Here is a 14,708-nt window from a genome sequence, read left to right as displayed (position 1 = left end):
ACGAAATACAAAGAAATCCAACGAAAGCTAAAGAAGAAAATGTGTTATCTAGCCTAGGAAATAAATACGTGATTTAAATTTGTAATGGAAACAACAGTGCTGTGAAGGGAATAAGTCTACATAAATTTCATGATGATCATCATCATAAATATAAAATTCACTGCATTGGTAATAAAAATCAATATAAATAACTTAGATAAAAATAATAAAATAATAATCATTTATCCTAAAATAGGGAGATGTACTTGAGAAAACAATAAACATTAATTAATTCCTGAATTATTTAATTAACGTGTTAAATAATATCAGATAAATAAGAAATTATGTGATAATAATCATTGAACGTAAAAATAAAGTTCAGATTGAATTAATGATGAGATAATCACGAGAACAAAAATAAATTCATTAAATACATTTAGTGTTCGAGTTTACAGGATAATAAAAATTGGTAAACATTGTAAGTAGGATTATTGATGGTATTAATTTATGAGAATTTAATCAGAGCATGATTTTGTAAATAAATAGAGCATAAAACGTAGTTAACATATGACAGAAAAATGTATGTAACAGACTACGTTATTGCGGGGATAGGAATAAATTTGTTGCATTTTATTAGGAGATGTGACCATTTGTCCTGGATTTTATTTGTCATTTGACACATACCTACTCTTATACACCCCACATGCCAATTATGACTCTGATAAATGCCCTAAAAAGGAATTGCTCAGTACACATGAACGTATTTTTAGTTAAGATTATTTATGTTGCCGTCTCGGTGTTTTCCAAATTCGTACTTTCCTCATCGCAAGATGTTTCATTCCGGGCTTGTGTCAAAGTCATATGTTACGTACACATGTTAGGTTATGTGACCCTCTTAGACTGATTCTGATGGTTCCGTCAGGTTCCGCTTCGAACGTTAGCGCTGTACCGCGTCCGGGGAGCCATCTGGTGACGAATGAACTTACCTTTTCCACTTCTATTATAACGTCTAAATTCAACGCTCATTGTTTAAGAAGCCTTTCTCGTGCATAGTCGAGATTTCTTCTGATGACGCAGAGCAAAGTACTCTGCGAAATATAAAGAATTTCACCTTATTTTCTTGACACGGCATAAGCCCAAGAGCCTATATCATGTCTATAAGATTATTTATGGTTTATTTCAATAACAGTGAAACTTTGTTTAAATAATTTTATTTATTTTTAAACGGTTTCCTTTTACACAAATTTTCCTTATGTTCCACATTTTTATCTCATTCCACAGATTTTCTTGTTGTAAATTATATCCACCCACCAATAACTTCATTAAATTCTTATTTATTTATATCTATTATACATATCTTCTTATTGTTTTTAGCAAAATTTCTCTTGTTCTTTTAAGCTTATTGTAATATTTGATCCACCCTATGTTTGTGTCCTGTTCTGACCTTGGTCCTGCCCAGATCCTACGCTTTCCACCTATTGTCATATTATGTTTTCACTCCCCTTTTATCCTCCTACCTTGTATGGGGAAGTTATAAATTTACTTGGTGGTACCGATCGACACCGTTCACATTTCATTGCTACCCTATGTGTTTTACAGGTAATTTCGCTACCAATGACTATATCCACCCCGATTGCGGCCGTACTTACCCACGGTTTTCAGCATGAAGTGAATGGTAAGTACTATTTTTAAAATACAGTACAAACTCTATTATCCAGACCTTATCATCAATTATCTGAATATGAAGGTCCTTTTTTTTATTTATTTTGTATTTACTATGTCTGTACCTTACATAAGTTGGCAGCAAGAAGGAGTGATAGTCACTTGTTTTCTTGTGTGTCAAATGCCAGCCATTTTGTAAGTTTTAAATTGTTTTTCGTCTGTTAGTGACAGGCAATGTCAAACACAAAGTGGAAAAGAGTTGTGTTAATGACCAAGGGCAAATTGGAGATTTTGGATCATTATTCCTGTGAAGTTCAACTTGTAGGTTTCCAGCAAAGATACAGCAGATACTTGGATAGAAGAGGTCAAATGGATTTATCGCTATCGACCTATGCAAGGCCATTGACAGGGTACATAATGAAAGATTATTGACGGAAATGAGGGCTGTTGGACTAGACGAAAGAGTGACTGAATGGGCGGCTAAATTTCTAGAAAATAATATTCAGTGAATTGGAGTTAGTGGCGTGTTTTCTGATCGTATCATGATCAATACGGGGCCCCACATGACAGTGTTATTGGACCTATGTTTTTTCTTATATTCCGTAACGAATGATACGAGTAAAAAACTGGAATCACAGACAAAATATTTACCAGATGATATTTTACTGTGTGGAGTAATAAATTGGATTATAAGCGATTGCAAAAGGATCTTGACAAATTTGTTAGATGGACAGCAGACTATGGCATGTTGGTAAAACGGGCTTAAAATCCTAATTGTAAGTTTCACAAGGAGGATAAGTCTCTCAGTTTTGATTACTACAGAGGTGTGAAAATTATTAGACTCAAAGGTTCTAGTTTTTGCCCTCACTTGTCTTTCTAATTTGTTTCCTGGAACTCCCTAACCTTCACTCAAATATTCATTCGACTTACTAAACTTTGTGAAATACTGTATTATTCATATTTTAAAAATATTATATTGAGATTAGATATTTCTGTTTGGTTTGTTGCTAATCCTACAAGATTATTTTCCAAGATTTTAGATAGTAAATAGTACAAAGCGCAGCAAATTGCCAGCGCTCAAGTAAAGCAAAATATCACAAAACTACTTCATGTAAATCCATTTTATCGATAACACTCAAAAGAGAAATTAAAAATCCTCAACACTGGTATTTAATATTGATAGAGGAGTCTGTTCACTATAATATCGTCACAGATGTAATTGAAAGAAAATGTAAATTGCCTTCTATAATTTACTGTACTTTAAACAGACAACAAGTAAAACGTACAAGAGCTCCATTGCAACACAAAAAGATGTTTATGGGCAGGCAAGTAATAGGTAATGCGACAGTGGAAACAAGAGAAAAATAGTGTTGAGTCTAATAATTTTCACACCTCTGTATGTTGATGGGGTGATAGTAACCCATGAGGATCACTGTAAGTACTTAGGTGTTAATATAAGGAAAGATATTCCTGAGGGTAATCACATTGACGGGATTGAGAATAAAGGTTATGGATCTCTTCATATGGTTATGACTAGGGCCCGGATATTTATGGCCTAAAAATGTTAGAAATATGTAAGCATTTATGACCTAAAAAGTATTAAAACATGATAATAAATATTACTTCAAAATATTTCGGTGACATTTTCGAAACCTTCAAAATCTTACCGCTGTTTAAATTAACATTATATTGAAAACATATTTTTAAATATAGCACATTAAATAATATGTAATGAATAATTACTCAATCGAAAGATAACTCTTGACTCTGCACAGAATGAAATAAATGTCACCTTTTGATGGGCGATCAGAAAGAATTACAATAGCACATTACATACATTTTAAAGTTCTCAAGTGGGAATGATCTGTTTTCACGCTACATTGACTTGTAACGGAAAAAAGACAACTCAACATCGCAGGATGTTGTTTGTGCATATTTGAAATACGTCAAATCATTAGAGTTCAATTGAGGCTCACCTTCCTGTCGCTTTCTGTGCATTTGTCTCTTTCTATACAGCTTACCCTCCTAATTCATATACATCTATATTTCTAAGAAAGATAATTGTAAGAAATTACAGACAACAAATAGGAAATGTGGAAAATCCGTCTTTGAGACAACTGCAGGCAGGTAGGTCTACGCGAAAATGTAATGAAAAAGATAAAATATGACAAAATACGAAAATTCACGGGGAAATACGACTATAATATGCCAAATTACCGGAAAATGACAAAAACGTAAAAAAAAAGCCAAAATATGAGTATACAGGGTGAAGCGAAATTCGCGCACTCGGGCGTCGCAGCGCGACTCCTCACATACCAGCAATAAAAAAATGTCTCTCACAATAGTTCGTCCTGCGAGTATATCCGGGAGAAAAAGGTCGTTGAAGAGTGGCAATCTGGCAACACTGTAACCACATGTAGGGTAACTACCTCTGTCAGCACGTATTAGTCGTGCTGTACAGTTGGAGCAGTGGATAGCGTTTTGGGTTAGCAAGCAGGAGGTCGAGGGTCCGATCTTAGGTTGAGGCGCGTTTTTTATTTGCTAATTTCCATTGGACATTACATACTGTAACACAGTAAGACACCGTTTCTTAGGTCACTTGTATCCTACATTTACAAAATTTAGTAACGCTGAACACGTTGTAATGCATCTAGTACCGGGCGAGTTGACTGTGCGATTAGGAGAGCGCGGCCTTAAGCTTGCATCCGGGAGATATTGGGTTCGAATCCAACTGTCGGCAGCCCTCAAGAGGGTTATCCGTGGTTTCCCATTTTCACACCACGCAAATTCTGGGGCTGTACCTTAAGTAAGGCCACGGCCGCTTCCTTCTAATTCCTAGGCCTTTCCTTTCCCATCGTCACCATGAAACCTATCTGGGTGGGCGCGACGTAAAGCCACTAGCAAAAAAAAAAAACCGCATCTAGTAGATGAAGTGGTGCGAATAAATTCACGCTCACGACGTGGAAAGGGCGTCTTTCAAAGCTGACCAATGAAAACCAATGTTCGTCCATTTCTAGGATCGTAGTATGTAAGTGCAAATTGTTTCTAGAGGACCCACTGCAATCGTTGTTGATGCCTGATACCATACCATCTGGACTACATTTACGAAATAAAAAACATACACCTCAACACAGGATCGACCCCTCGACCTCCTGCTTGTTAACCCAAAACGCTATCCACTGCTCCAACTGTGCAGCACGACTAATACGTGCTCACAGAGGTAGTTACCCTACATGTGGTTACAGTGTTGCCAGATTGCCACTCTTCAACGACCTTTTTCTCCCGGAGATACTCGCAGGACGAACTTTTGTGAGAGACACTTTTTTTTTATTGCTGACATGTGAGGAGTCGCGCTGCGACGCCCCAGTGCGCGAATTTCGCTTCATCTTGTATATGACCAGTGAAAATTGCATAATTTTAGTTACCGTAGATAAAATCATGCTTAAATTGTATTTTCCATGGAAGGAATATAAAGAAAGAAATATATAAAATAAACATCCGGGCCCTAGTTATGACAGTATTTAGGGGTTGTGGTAATGATGTAAAAGAATAGGGCTTATAAATCACTGACAAGTCACCAATTACAATATGGTTCTAGAGTGTGGGACCCTCACTCGGATCACCTGAACTGCAAAAGATCCAAAAAACAAAACGATTTTTTGTGGGTAATTTCCTGTAAACGAGTAGTGTTACAAAAATGTTGCAATGTTTGGGCTGGGAAATAGTGAGTAAGGAGACGGACAGTTCGACTTAGAGGAATTTTTCGAGATGTCAGTGGAGAGATGGCTTAGAATGGTATTAATAGACACGTAATTTCGATTGGAATACTGTATTTAAAGTTAGAAGAGGTCATTATAAAAGTTGGAAGTGCAGAGGACAAATTGGGGATTTTGGGGAATATCATCATCATCATCATCATCATCATCATCTGTTTACCCTCCAGGTTCGGCTTTTCCCTCGGACTCAGCGAGGAATCCCACCTCTACCGCCTTAAGGGCAGTGTCCTGGAGCTTCAGACTCTTGGTCGGGGGATACAACTGGGGAGAATGACCAGTACCTCGCCCAGGCGGCCTCACCTGCTATGCCGAACAGGGGCCTTGTGGAGGGAAGATAGGAAAGGATAGACAAGGAAGAAGGAACGAAGCGGCCGTGGCCTTAAGTGAGGTACCATCCCGGCATTCGCCTGGAGGAGAAGTGGGAAACCATGGAAAACCACTTTCAGGATGGCTGAGGTGGGAATCGAACCCACCTCTACTCAGTTGACCTCCCGAGGCTGAGTGGACCCCGTTCCAGCCCTCGTACCACTTTTCAAATTTCGTGGCAGAGCCGGGAATCGAACCCGGGCCTCCGGGGGTGGCAGCTAATCACGCTAACCACTACGCCACAGAGGCGGACTTCGATTAGAATTACTTTATTTAAAGTTAGGAGAGGTCGTTATAAAAGTTGGAAGTGCAGAGGACAAATTGGGGATTTGGGGGAATATATTCGTTTATAGGAAAAGGGAGTAGGGACTAGAATAACTTACCATAAGGCCACAACCGATTCCCACCCATTTATAATCCTTTACTATCCCATCGTCACCGTAAGACTTATCTGTGTAGGTGCGACCTGAAGAAAATTGTGTATTTTTTAATATATTACTAGGGGTATATTTGATAAAATTCGTTTAAGAAAAGACTGAATAAAGATTGATTGATTGATTGATTGATTGATTATTATTATTATTATTATTATTATTATTATTATTATTATTATTATTATTATTATTATTATTATTATTATTATTATTACTGATGAGGCGATGGCAACTCAGATGGGAAAGTGACCCTCGAGGCAAATGGACCAAGCGACTGATACCACGCTTGGATATCTGGGTTGAAAGGGTCCATCTATATATATATATATATATAAAAGTCATTGTATGTATGTGGGTGGGTGGGTGGGTTTGTACCACATCTCCTCCCAAACCATTGGAGCGATTTCAACCAAATTTGATACACTTAGGACTTGGTATCAGGAGACAAACCGCGTGGGGGTAAGACATCCCAAACACCCCTGGGGGCGGGGAGGCGAGGGGGGTCATATATAAAAATAAATGAAAATAGTGTCGAATCCATACTTTTCTGGGTCGCTGAGATGAATAGTGACACTCCAATTTTTTTAAAGTCCAAGTTCAGCCCCCTTTGGGGCGGGGGCGAGGGGGGTGATATATACAAATAATCGAAAATAATGTCGATTACATAGTTTTCGGGGTCGCCAAAGTGAATAGCGACACTCCGGATTTTTGGTATCAGGAGACAAACCACGTGGGGGTAAGAGACCCCAGAAACCCTTAGCGGCGGGGGGCGAGGGGGGTCATATATAAAAATAAATGAAAATAGTGTCGAATCCATACTTTTCGGGATCGCTGAGATGAATAGTGACACTCCAATTTCTTTTAAAGTCCAAGTTCAGCCCCTTTGGGGTGGGGGCGAAGGGGGAGTGATATATATAAATAATCGAAAATAATGTCGATTACATAGTTTTCGGGGTCGCCAAAGTGAATAGCGACACTCCGGATTTTTGGTATCAGGAGACAAACCACGTGGGGGTAAGACATCCCAGGAACCCTTAGGGGCGGGGGGCGAGGGGGTCATATATAAAAATAAATGAAAATAGTGTCGAATCCATACTTTTCGGGATCGCTGAGATGAATAGCGGCACTCCAATTTTTTTAAAGTCCAAGTTCAGCCCCTTTGGGGTGGGGGCGAGGGGGGAGTGATATATATAAATAATCGAAAATAATGTCGAATACATAGTTTTCGGGGTCGCCAAAGTGAATAGCGACACTCCGGATTTTTGGTATCAGGAGACAAACCACGTGGGGGTAAGACATCCCAGGAACCCTTAGGGGCGGGGGGCGAGGGGGTCATATATAAAAATAAATGAAAATAGTGTCGAATCCATACTTTTCGGGGTCGCTGAGATGAATAGTGACACTCCAATTTTTTTAAAGTCCAAGTTCAGCCCCCTTTGGGGTGGGGGCGAGGGGGGAGTGATATATACAAATAATCGAAAATAATGTCGAATACATAGTTTTCGGGGTCGCCAAAGTGATTAGCGACACTCCGGATTTTTGGTATCAGGAGACAAACCACGTGGGGGTAAGACACCCCAGAAACCCTTAGCGGCGGAGGGCGAGGGGAATCATATATAAAAATAAATGAAAATAGTGTCGAATCCATACTTTTCGGGGTCGCTGAGATGAATAGTGACACACCAATTTTTTTAAGTCCAAGTTCAGCCCCCTTTGGGGTGGGGGCGAGGGGGGAGTGATATATACAAATAATCGAAAATAATGTCGAATACATAGTTTTTGGGGTCGCCAAAGTGAATAGCGACAATCCGGATTTTCAGTATCAGGTGACAAACCACGTGGGGGTAAGACATCCCAGGAACCCTTAGGGGCGGGGGGCGAGGGGGTCATATATAAAAATAAATGAAAATAGTGTCGAATCCATACTTTTCGGGGTCGCTGAGATGAATAGTGACACTCCAATTTTTTTAAAGTCCAAGTTCAGCCCCCTTTGGGGTGGGGGCGAGGGGGGAGTGATATATACAAATAATCGAAAATAATGTCGAATACATAGTTTTCGGGGTCGCCAAAGTGATTAGCGACACTCCGGATTTTTGGTATCAGGAGACAAACCACGTGGGGGTAAGACACCCCAGAAACCCTTAGCGGCGGAGGGCGAGGGGAATCATATATAAAAATAAATGAAAATAGTGTCGAATCCATACTTTTCGGGGTCGCTGAGATGAATAGTGACACACCAATTTTTTTAAGTCCAAGTTCAGCCCCCTTTGGGGTGGGGGCGAGGGGGGAGTGATATATACAAATAATCGAAAATAATGTCGAATACATAGTTTTTGGGGTCGCCAAAGTGAATAGCGACAATCCGGATTTTCAGTATCAGGTGACAAACCACGTGGGGGTGAGACACGCCAGGAACCCTTAGGGGTGGGGGGCGAGGGGATCATAAATAAAAATAAACGAAAATAGTGTCGAATCCACACTTTTCGGGGTCGCTGAGATGAATAGTGACACTCCGATTTATTTAAAAGTCCAAGTTCAGCCCTCTTTTAGGGTGGGGGCGAGGGGGGAGTGATATATACAAATAATCGAAAATAGTGACAAATACATAGTTTTCGGGGTCGCCAAGGTGAATAGCGACACTCCGGATTTTTTTTAATCAGGAGACAAACCACGTGGGGGGTAAGACACCCCAGGAACCCTTAGGGGCGGGGGGCGGTGGGGGTCATATATAAAAATAAACGAAAATAATGTCGAATCCATACTTTTCGCGTCGCTGAGATGAATAGTTACACTCCGAATTTTTTAAAAGTCCAAGTTCAGCCCCCTTTGGAGGAGGGGCGAGGGGGGAGTGATATATACACATAATAGAAAATGGTGTCGAGTCCATACTTTTCGTGGCCGCTTAGGTGAATAGTGACATCCCGGGAATTTTTAAATTCCAAGTTCAACCCCCTTTAGGGAGGGGGGAGTGATGTATAAAAATAATCGAAAAGAATGTCGAGTACTCTTCGGGGTCGCTGAGATGAATACTGACACTCCGGATTTTTACTATCAGGAGACAAACCACGTGGGAATAAGACACCCCAGGAACCATTAGGGGTGGGGGGCGGGGGGCTTGAGATATGAAAATCATCAAAGTACATACTTTTTTGGGTTGCTGAGATGAATAGTGACACTCCAATTTTTTTAAGTCCAAGTTCAGACCCTTTGGCGTGGGGGCGAGGGGGAAGTGATATATACATATAATCGAAAATTGTGTCGAATACGTAGTTTTCGGGGTCGCCAAAATGAATAGCAACACTCCGGATTTTTGGAATCAGGAGACAAACCACGTGGGGTAAGACACCCCAGGAACCATTAGGGGCGGGGGGCAAGGGGGGTCATAAATAAAAATAAACGAAAATAGTGTCGAATCCATACTTTTCGGGGTCGCGTAGATGAACAGTGACATCCCGGGAAATTCTTAATTTCAAGTTCAGCCCCCTCTAGGGTGGGGGCAAGGGGGAGTGATATATAAAAATAATCGTAATTAGTGTCGAATCCACAGTTTTTAGGGTCGCTGAGGTGAATAGTGGCACTCTGGACTTTTAAGGTCCAAATTAAGGCCCCTTTTGTCGTGAGTGGTTAGGAAGGGAGTTAGATATAAAATAATCGAAAATAATGTCACATCCATGGTTTAAAGTGTCGCTTAAATGATGAGTGACACTCCGGTTGTCGTTTAAGTCCAAGTTGATCCCCAATTGCCAGGCGGGTGAGAAGGAGTCAAGAACAGAAAATATCCAAATAAGGATGTTTTTTTCTACGTTCCAGTATAACTGTCAGCAGAACTTAATACAAATATTATCTATTACCTGAAAAAAAATACTAAGGGGAAAAGACACCCCTTGAATCCTTAGATAAGGGTACGAAATGTAATTAAGACTGAAAATGACCGATATTAGTGTTGAATCCATACGTTTCGGGACTACGGGAACAATTTCAAACAAACTTGGTCACTTATGACTTATTATCAGGAGACAAAGTGCGTGGAGGTATGACAACCCTAGCACGCCTACGACGGGATGAGGTGTAGAAATAATCGAAAATAGTGTCGAATCCATTCTTTTCGGGGTCGCTGAGATGAATAGTAACGCTCCAATTTTTTTAGAAGTCAAATTTCTGCCTCCTTTCGCATAGCGGTGAGAAAAAGTGAAAAACAAAATTTCGAAAATGACCGAGAGAATGGACGCATGTATGTATACTGGACCTACTGTCTGGAGAAATATACCCTAGGGGTAAGGGACTCCTAGCCTCTAAAGTAGGGGCGAAATGTAAATATTAACCGAAAATGACCGAAATTTGTGTCTAATCCATATTTTTCGGGGTCGCTGAGATGAACTGTAACACTCTGGATGCCGTTTAAGATAAAGCTCAGTCCTACTCGGCAGGCGGATGAGAACTGGCAAAAAATTGAAAACGTCCAAAGGGACAGAGTTTAAGTATGTGTGTATGTTTTAGCATATCTCTCAATCAAACTTGGTATACACATGACTTACTATATAGAAAACATTACTGTGGAGGTCAGATACACCTAGCCCCCGCTGGTGTTGGGGAATGAGAGGGGCTGACGTGCAAAAATAAGGAAAATAACCAATATTAATGTCGAAATCCATTGCTTATGTGTCGCTGATACGAACTGTGACGCTGTGGATAGCGTTTAAGTCCACGTTCAGCCTCCATCGAGGCAGGAGCTGAGAAGGGCTTAAAAGTAAATAGTATAAAATGACCGAGATTAGTGTTTACTCGATAATTAAATAATCTAAAACTTGAAGTCAGATACATCTAATTAACTATAAAACTACATGATAAGTCGTAAAATCAACATCTCAAAAAGAATTCTATAAGCATTTACTTCACACTCAACTAACTGGTAATACAAATATTAAATGTAAACATTCAAAACTATCCGGGCAACGCCGGGTACTACAGCTAGTGGTGAAGTAAATTTCTACCTCACGCAGCTTCTAACAGGACATGGATATTTCCGGAAATTCCTGCATAAAGTGGGCAGAGCGAGTGACGCAGCATGCATATACTGCGATGATATTGACGACGTATATCACACCTTTTTTGTATGCGGCCATTGGACAATTCAGAGAAGATGTGTGGAAACTGAACTAGGAGAATTGACAACAGATAATGTTATTTCGGTGATGCTGCGAAACCAGGAATCCTGGGATCGCGTGGCAGTACATGTGGAGGACATCCTTCGTCAGAAGAAGAAGGATTTGGAAGCATACGAACGTTCGTAAAGAAGAAATGAAGAAAGAAGACGTCTGAAAGACAAAGCACGATATCACCCTGAAGTAATGCGAGAGCGGTTCCGGGGTGATGACTCACATCGTGGGAAAAGGGTGTGTGGTTTTTAGTGGGTAAGAATCCCACACACTTGTGGAGTGCGGACCCTTCACAAGTGTCTTTTTGAAGATTTTCCACAATCCCTCGTAAAAAAAAAAAAAAAAAAAAAATTATTACCGTGTTTTGGTGGATCAGCAGAAGTGAAAGAAGGTGCAGGTTGGAATGGGTCTAACTATAAATCCAAAAAATTGATTTTAAAATGTCAACAAGCTTATATTTTCTTTCCAAAATTAACAAGTAACAGAATAACAGGTACCAAGTAGCCGAGAAACAAGTTAAGGAAGTACAATTTTAGTACAACTTACAGTTCTTGGGCTTCGAGCCCTTCCCTTTACATATCCCGCGCTCCTAGCTCAAATTTAGAAGTGATAACTTTGCATAAGGGCAGAAATCCCCTAATACATGGAGCACTTGCTCCTACCTAGCACTGTCAGACCTCCTAGAGGCACACATCAAAATACAAGAAAGGGCAGACCCGCTCTCAATTTTACAAGCCTATCAAAGGCCACAACAAACTTTACTTCTAACTGCCCTCAAGGCACACTTACAAGGAAACAGGGGTATTTTGTACCCAACCTACAGGGCCTTATAAGAAAAATATGTGATTAATTATAAATGGCCCAAAAACAAGGTGAAAGGAGGCGAGACTTGCACTCCTACATGAACGCTTGTAAAATACCTAAGTGGCGCTAGGCCAGTTACACAGGGGCTAATCCCAAGCTAGGGAGGTGACTCGTATAGGGAAAACTTTAACACTTTACGGAAGAGTAGAAACTCAGTTATGAAAACGTAGTCACCTCAACTTCAAAATGAAGGGGAGCTCGAAAGGGAAAAAGCACTCTCTGTCCCCAATTTACAGGTAAAGAAATTTGTAGTTTTTACATAGACTGAAATGGGATTTACATTTTTAAAAGGTTGGTTACATATTAAGGTTTCGAACCTTCCCCGCGAGTTAAATTGCTGAGTTAGCAAGAAAAGATGTTAAACGGCCATTACCTTTTTAAGAGCTGCTTCCAGAAGAAAGAGGCGCTTCCCGCCCCCTGCTACATATCCACACGCTAAGCTAGATGTTATTGAAGTGGCGCGGAGACAAGAAAATCAGCAGTTTTTATACCCTCACGGAAAATTCGAGACCTTTCATGAATGATTAAGACCCGCCCACAAACGTTTATTGGTTAACAGGAAAAGTTACACACAAATCGATGAAGAAGCACCTTATTGTTGGGAAATTAATTACAGAAATTTAGGATTGGTTAAATTCAAAACAGGCGGAAAGAAAGCTTAATATTGCCAACCCCCAAATGAAAGAACAAAATTTATGAATACAAAATTTCTCCAAGAAAGTTCATTCCTTCGCACCAGAGTGCATTATCATAGTTTTTTAGTAGAGACATCTGTTAGAGAATGTCCACACTTCTTGATCAACAAAAGCAAATCAAAAACACCGAGACATCTTCTGATAAACAGGAGAGTTGATTCAGTTGTTACAGTTCAGGGTTACTCCTGTAGAGGAGTTTTAATTGGCGCAAGATTTGAACTTGCGTCGTAGAGGTGTACCGCCCGGTACAATTATTATTATTATTATTATTATTATTATTATTATTATTATTATTATTATTATTATTATTATTATTATTATTATTATTATTATTATTATTATTCAAAACTGTTGCCACCTCTGTTTCCACTGTTCGCCGCTCACTAAATAGATCTTAACTTTTGATACACAGCGTTTGTCGATCTCCGTGGCTCCATCAAGATCCTGAGGCACCACCTCCGTAGCACTGAAACGCCGCACTAATTAGACTGTTTACCATGTCTCCTTTATAATTTAGATTTTTTGCCCTAATACATAAAATTTTATATGTTTTACCTTGCTTTTAATGGCAGCTTCTATACTCTGCGGGTGGGGGACGCAGACGAAGAATACACCCACATTATCCCCTGTTTGTCGTAAGAGACGGCTAAAAGTGATGACCAAGGGATGATAGAATTAGAACCATGAGACTACTTGTAATTTGTACCATCACGCGAGGAACGCCACGGGACGCCTTTACTTGGGAGTAGTACCACTATGTTAGGTATACAAGAGGTTTGTGATTAGTAAGCACTATGGGTTTTACAGTACCCGTGATTAGTACTACTATATGGGGAACACCACGGGTATGCGTTGCCCTTGATTAGTATCATTGTGAGAAACACCACGGGTCTGGGCTTTGATTGTGATTATTACCCCTATCTGAGCGACACCGTGGGTCTGCTTTGCCTGTGTTTAGTAACTTACCCTCTATTTGAGGAACACCCCGGGATAGAACGAGTCCCTGTGATTAGTATCACCTATGTGAGGAACACCATGGGTTTGCGTTGCCTGTGAGTGGCGCCGTAATGTGAGAAACACCATAGGTCTGTGTTACCTGTACGTATTACATTACCTGTGAGTAGTACCACAATGTGTGGAACACCGTGAGTCTACGTTACTTATAATTAGTTCCGCTACATGAGAAATACCATGGTTCTTACTTTCCTAACAATCAGTACCAGTATGAAGGCTGTTGAACTGTATTTTGGATCCCTTTAGACAACAGGCATCATCGAATCAGAATTGTGCTTTGGAAGCAGCCCCTTGGTCAGGTTTTAAGATATTTGCGGGTCAAATCCACTGATGGTTTTAAATTCATAACCATTGTTCATCGCCTCTTTTTTTTCATTCTAGTTATCATCATCATCATCATCATCATCATCATCATCTGTATACCCTCCAGGTTCGGTTTTTCCCTCGGACTTAGCGAGGGATCCCACCTCTACCGCCTCAAGGGCAGTGTCCTGGAGCTTCAGACTCTTGGTAGGGGGATACAACTGGGGAGTATGACCAGTACCTCGCCCAGGCGGCCTCACCTGCTATGCTGAACAGGGGCCTTGTGAAGGGATGGGAAGACTGGAAGGGATAGGCAAGGAAGAGGGAAGGAAGCGGCCGTGGCCTTAACTTAGGTACCATCCCGGCATTCGCCTGGAGGAGAAGTGGGAAACCACGGAAAACCACTTCCAGGATGGCTGAGGTGAGAATCGAACCCACCTCTACTCAGTTGACCTCCCG

At 40.4% G+C, this 14,708-nt stretch overlaps 1 long non-coding RNA gene across 1 annotated transcript in view; it reads left to right on the top strand.

Annotated features, from left to right (window-relative positions):
- LOC136883182 (uncharacterized) overlaps window positions 1-14,708 on the top strand; it is a 55,602-nt gene that overhangs the window by 24,514 nt on the left and 16,380 nt on the right. Inside the window, exon 3 of the long non-coding RNA XR_011018832.1 lies at window positions 1,579-1,654. This is a non-coding gene — a long non-coding RNA (uncharacterized lncRNA). The remainder of the gene's footprint in view (window positions 1-1,578; window positions 1,655-14,708) is intronic.

Source organism: Anabrus simplex, chromosome 11, assembly GCF_040414725.1.
Source record: "Anabrus simplex isolate iqAnaSimp1 chromosome 11, ASM4041472v1, whole genome shotgun sequence".
Taxonomy (NCBI): domain Eukaryota; kingdom Metazoa; phylum Arthropoda; class Insecta; order Orthoptera; family Tettigoniidae; genus Anabrus; species Anabrus simplex.
The sequence above is the reverse complement of the archived record's forward strand: the minus strand, read 5'-3'. Positions and strand labels throughout refer to the sequence as shown.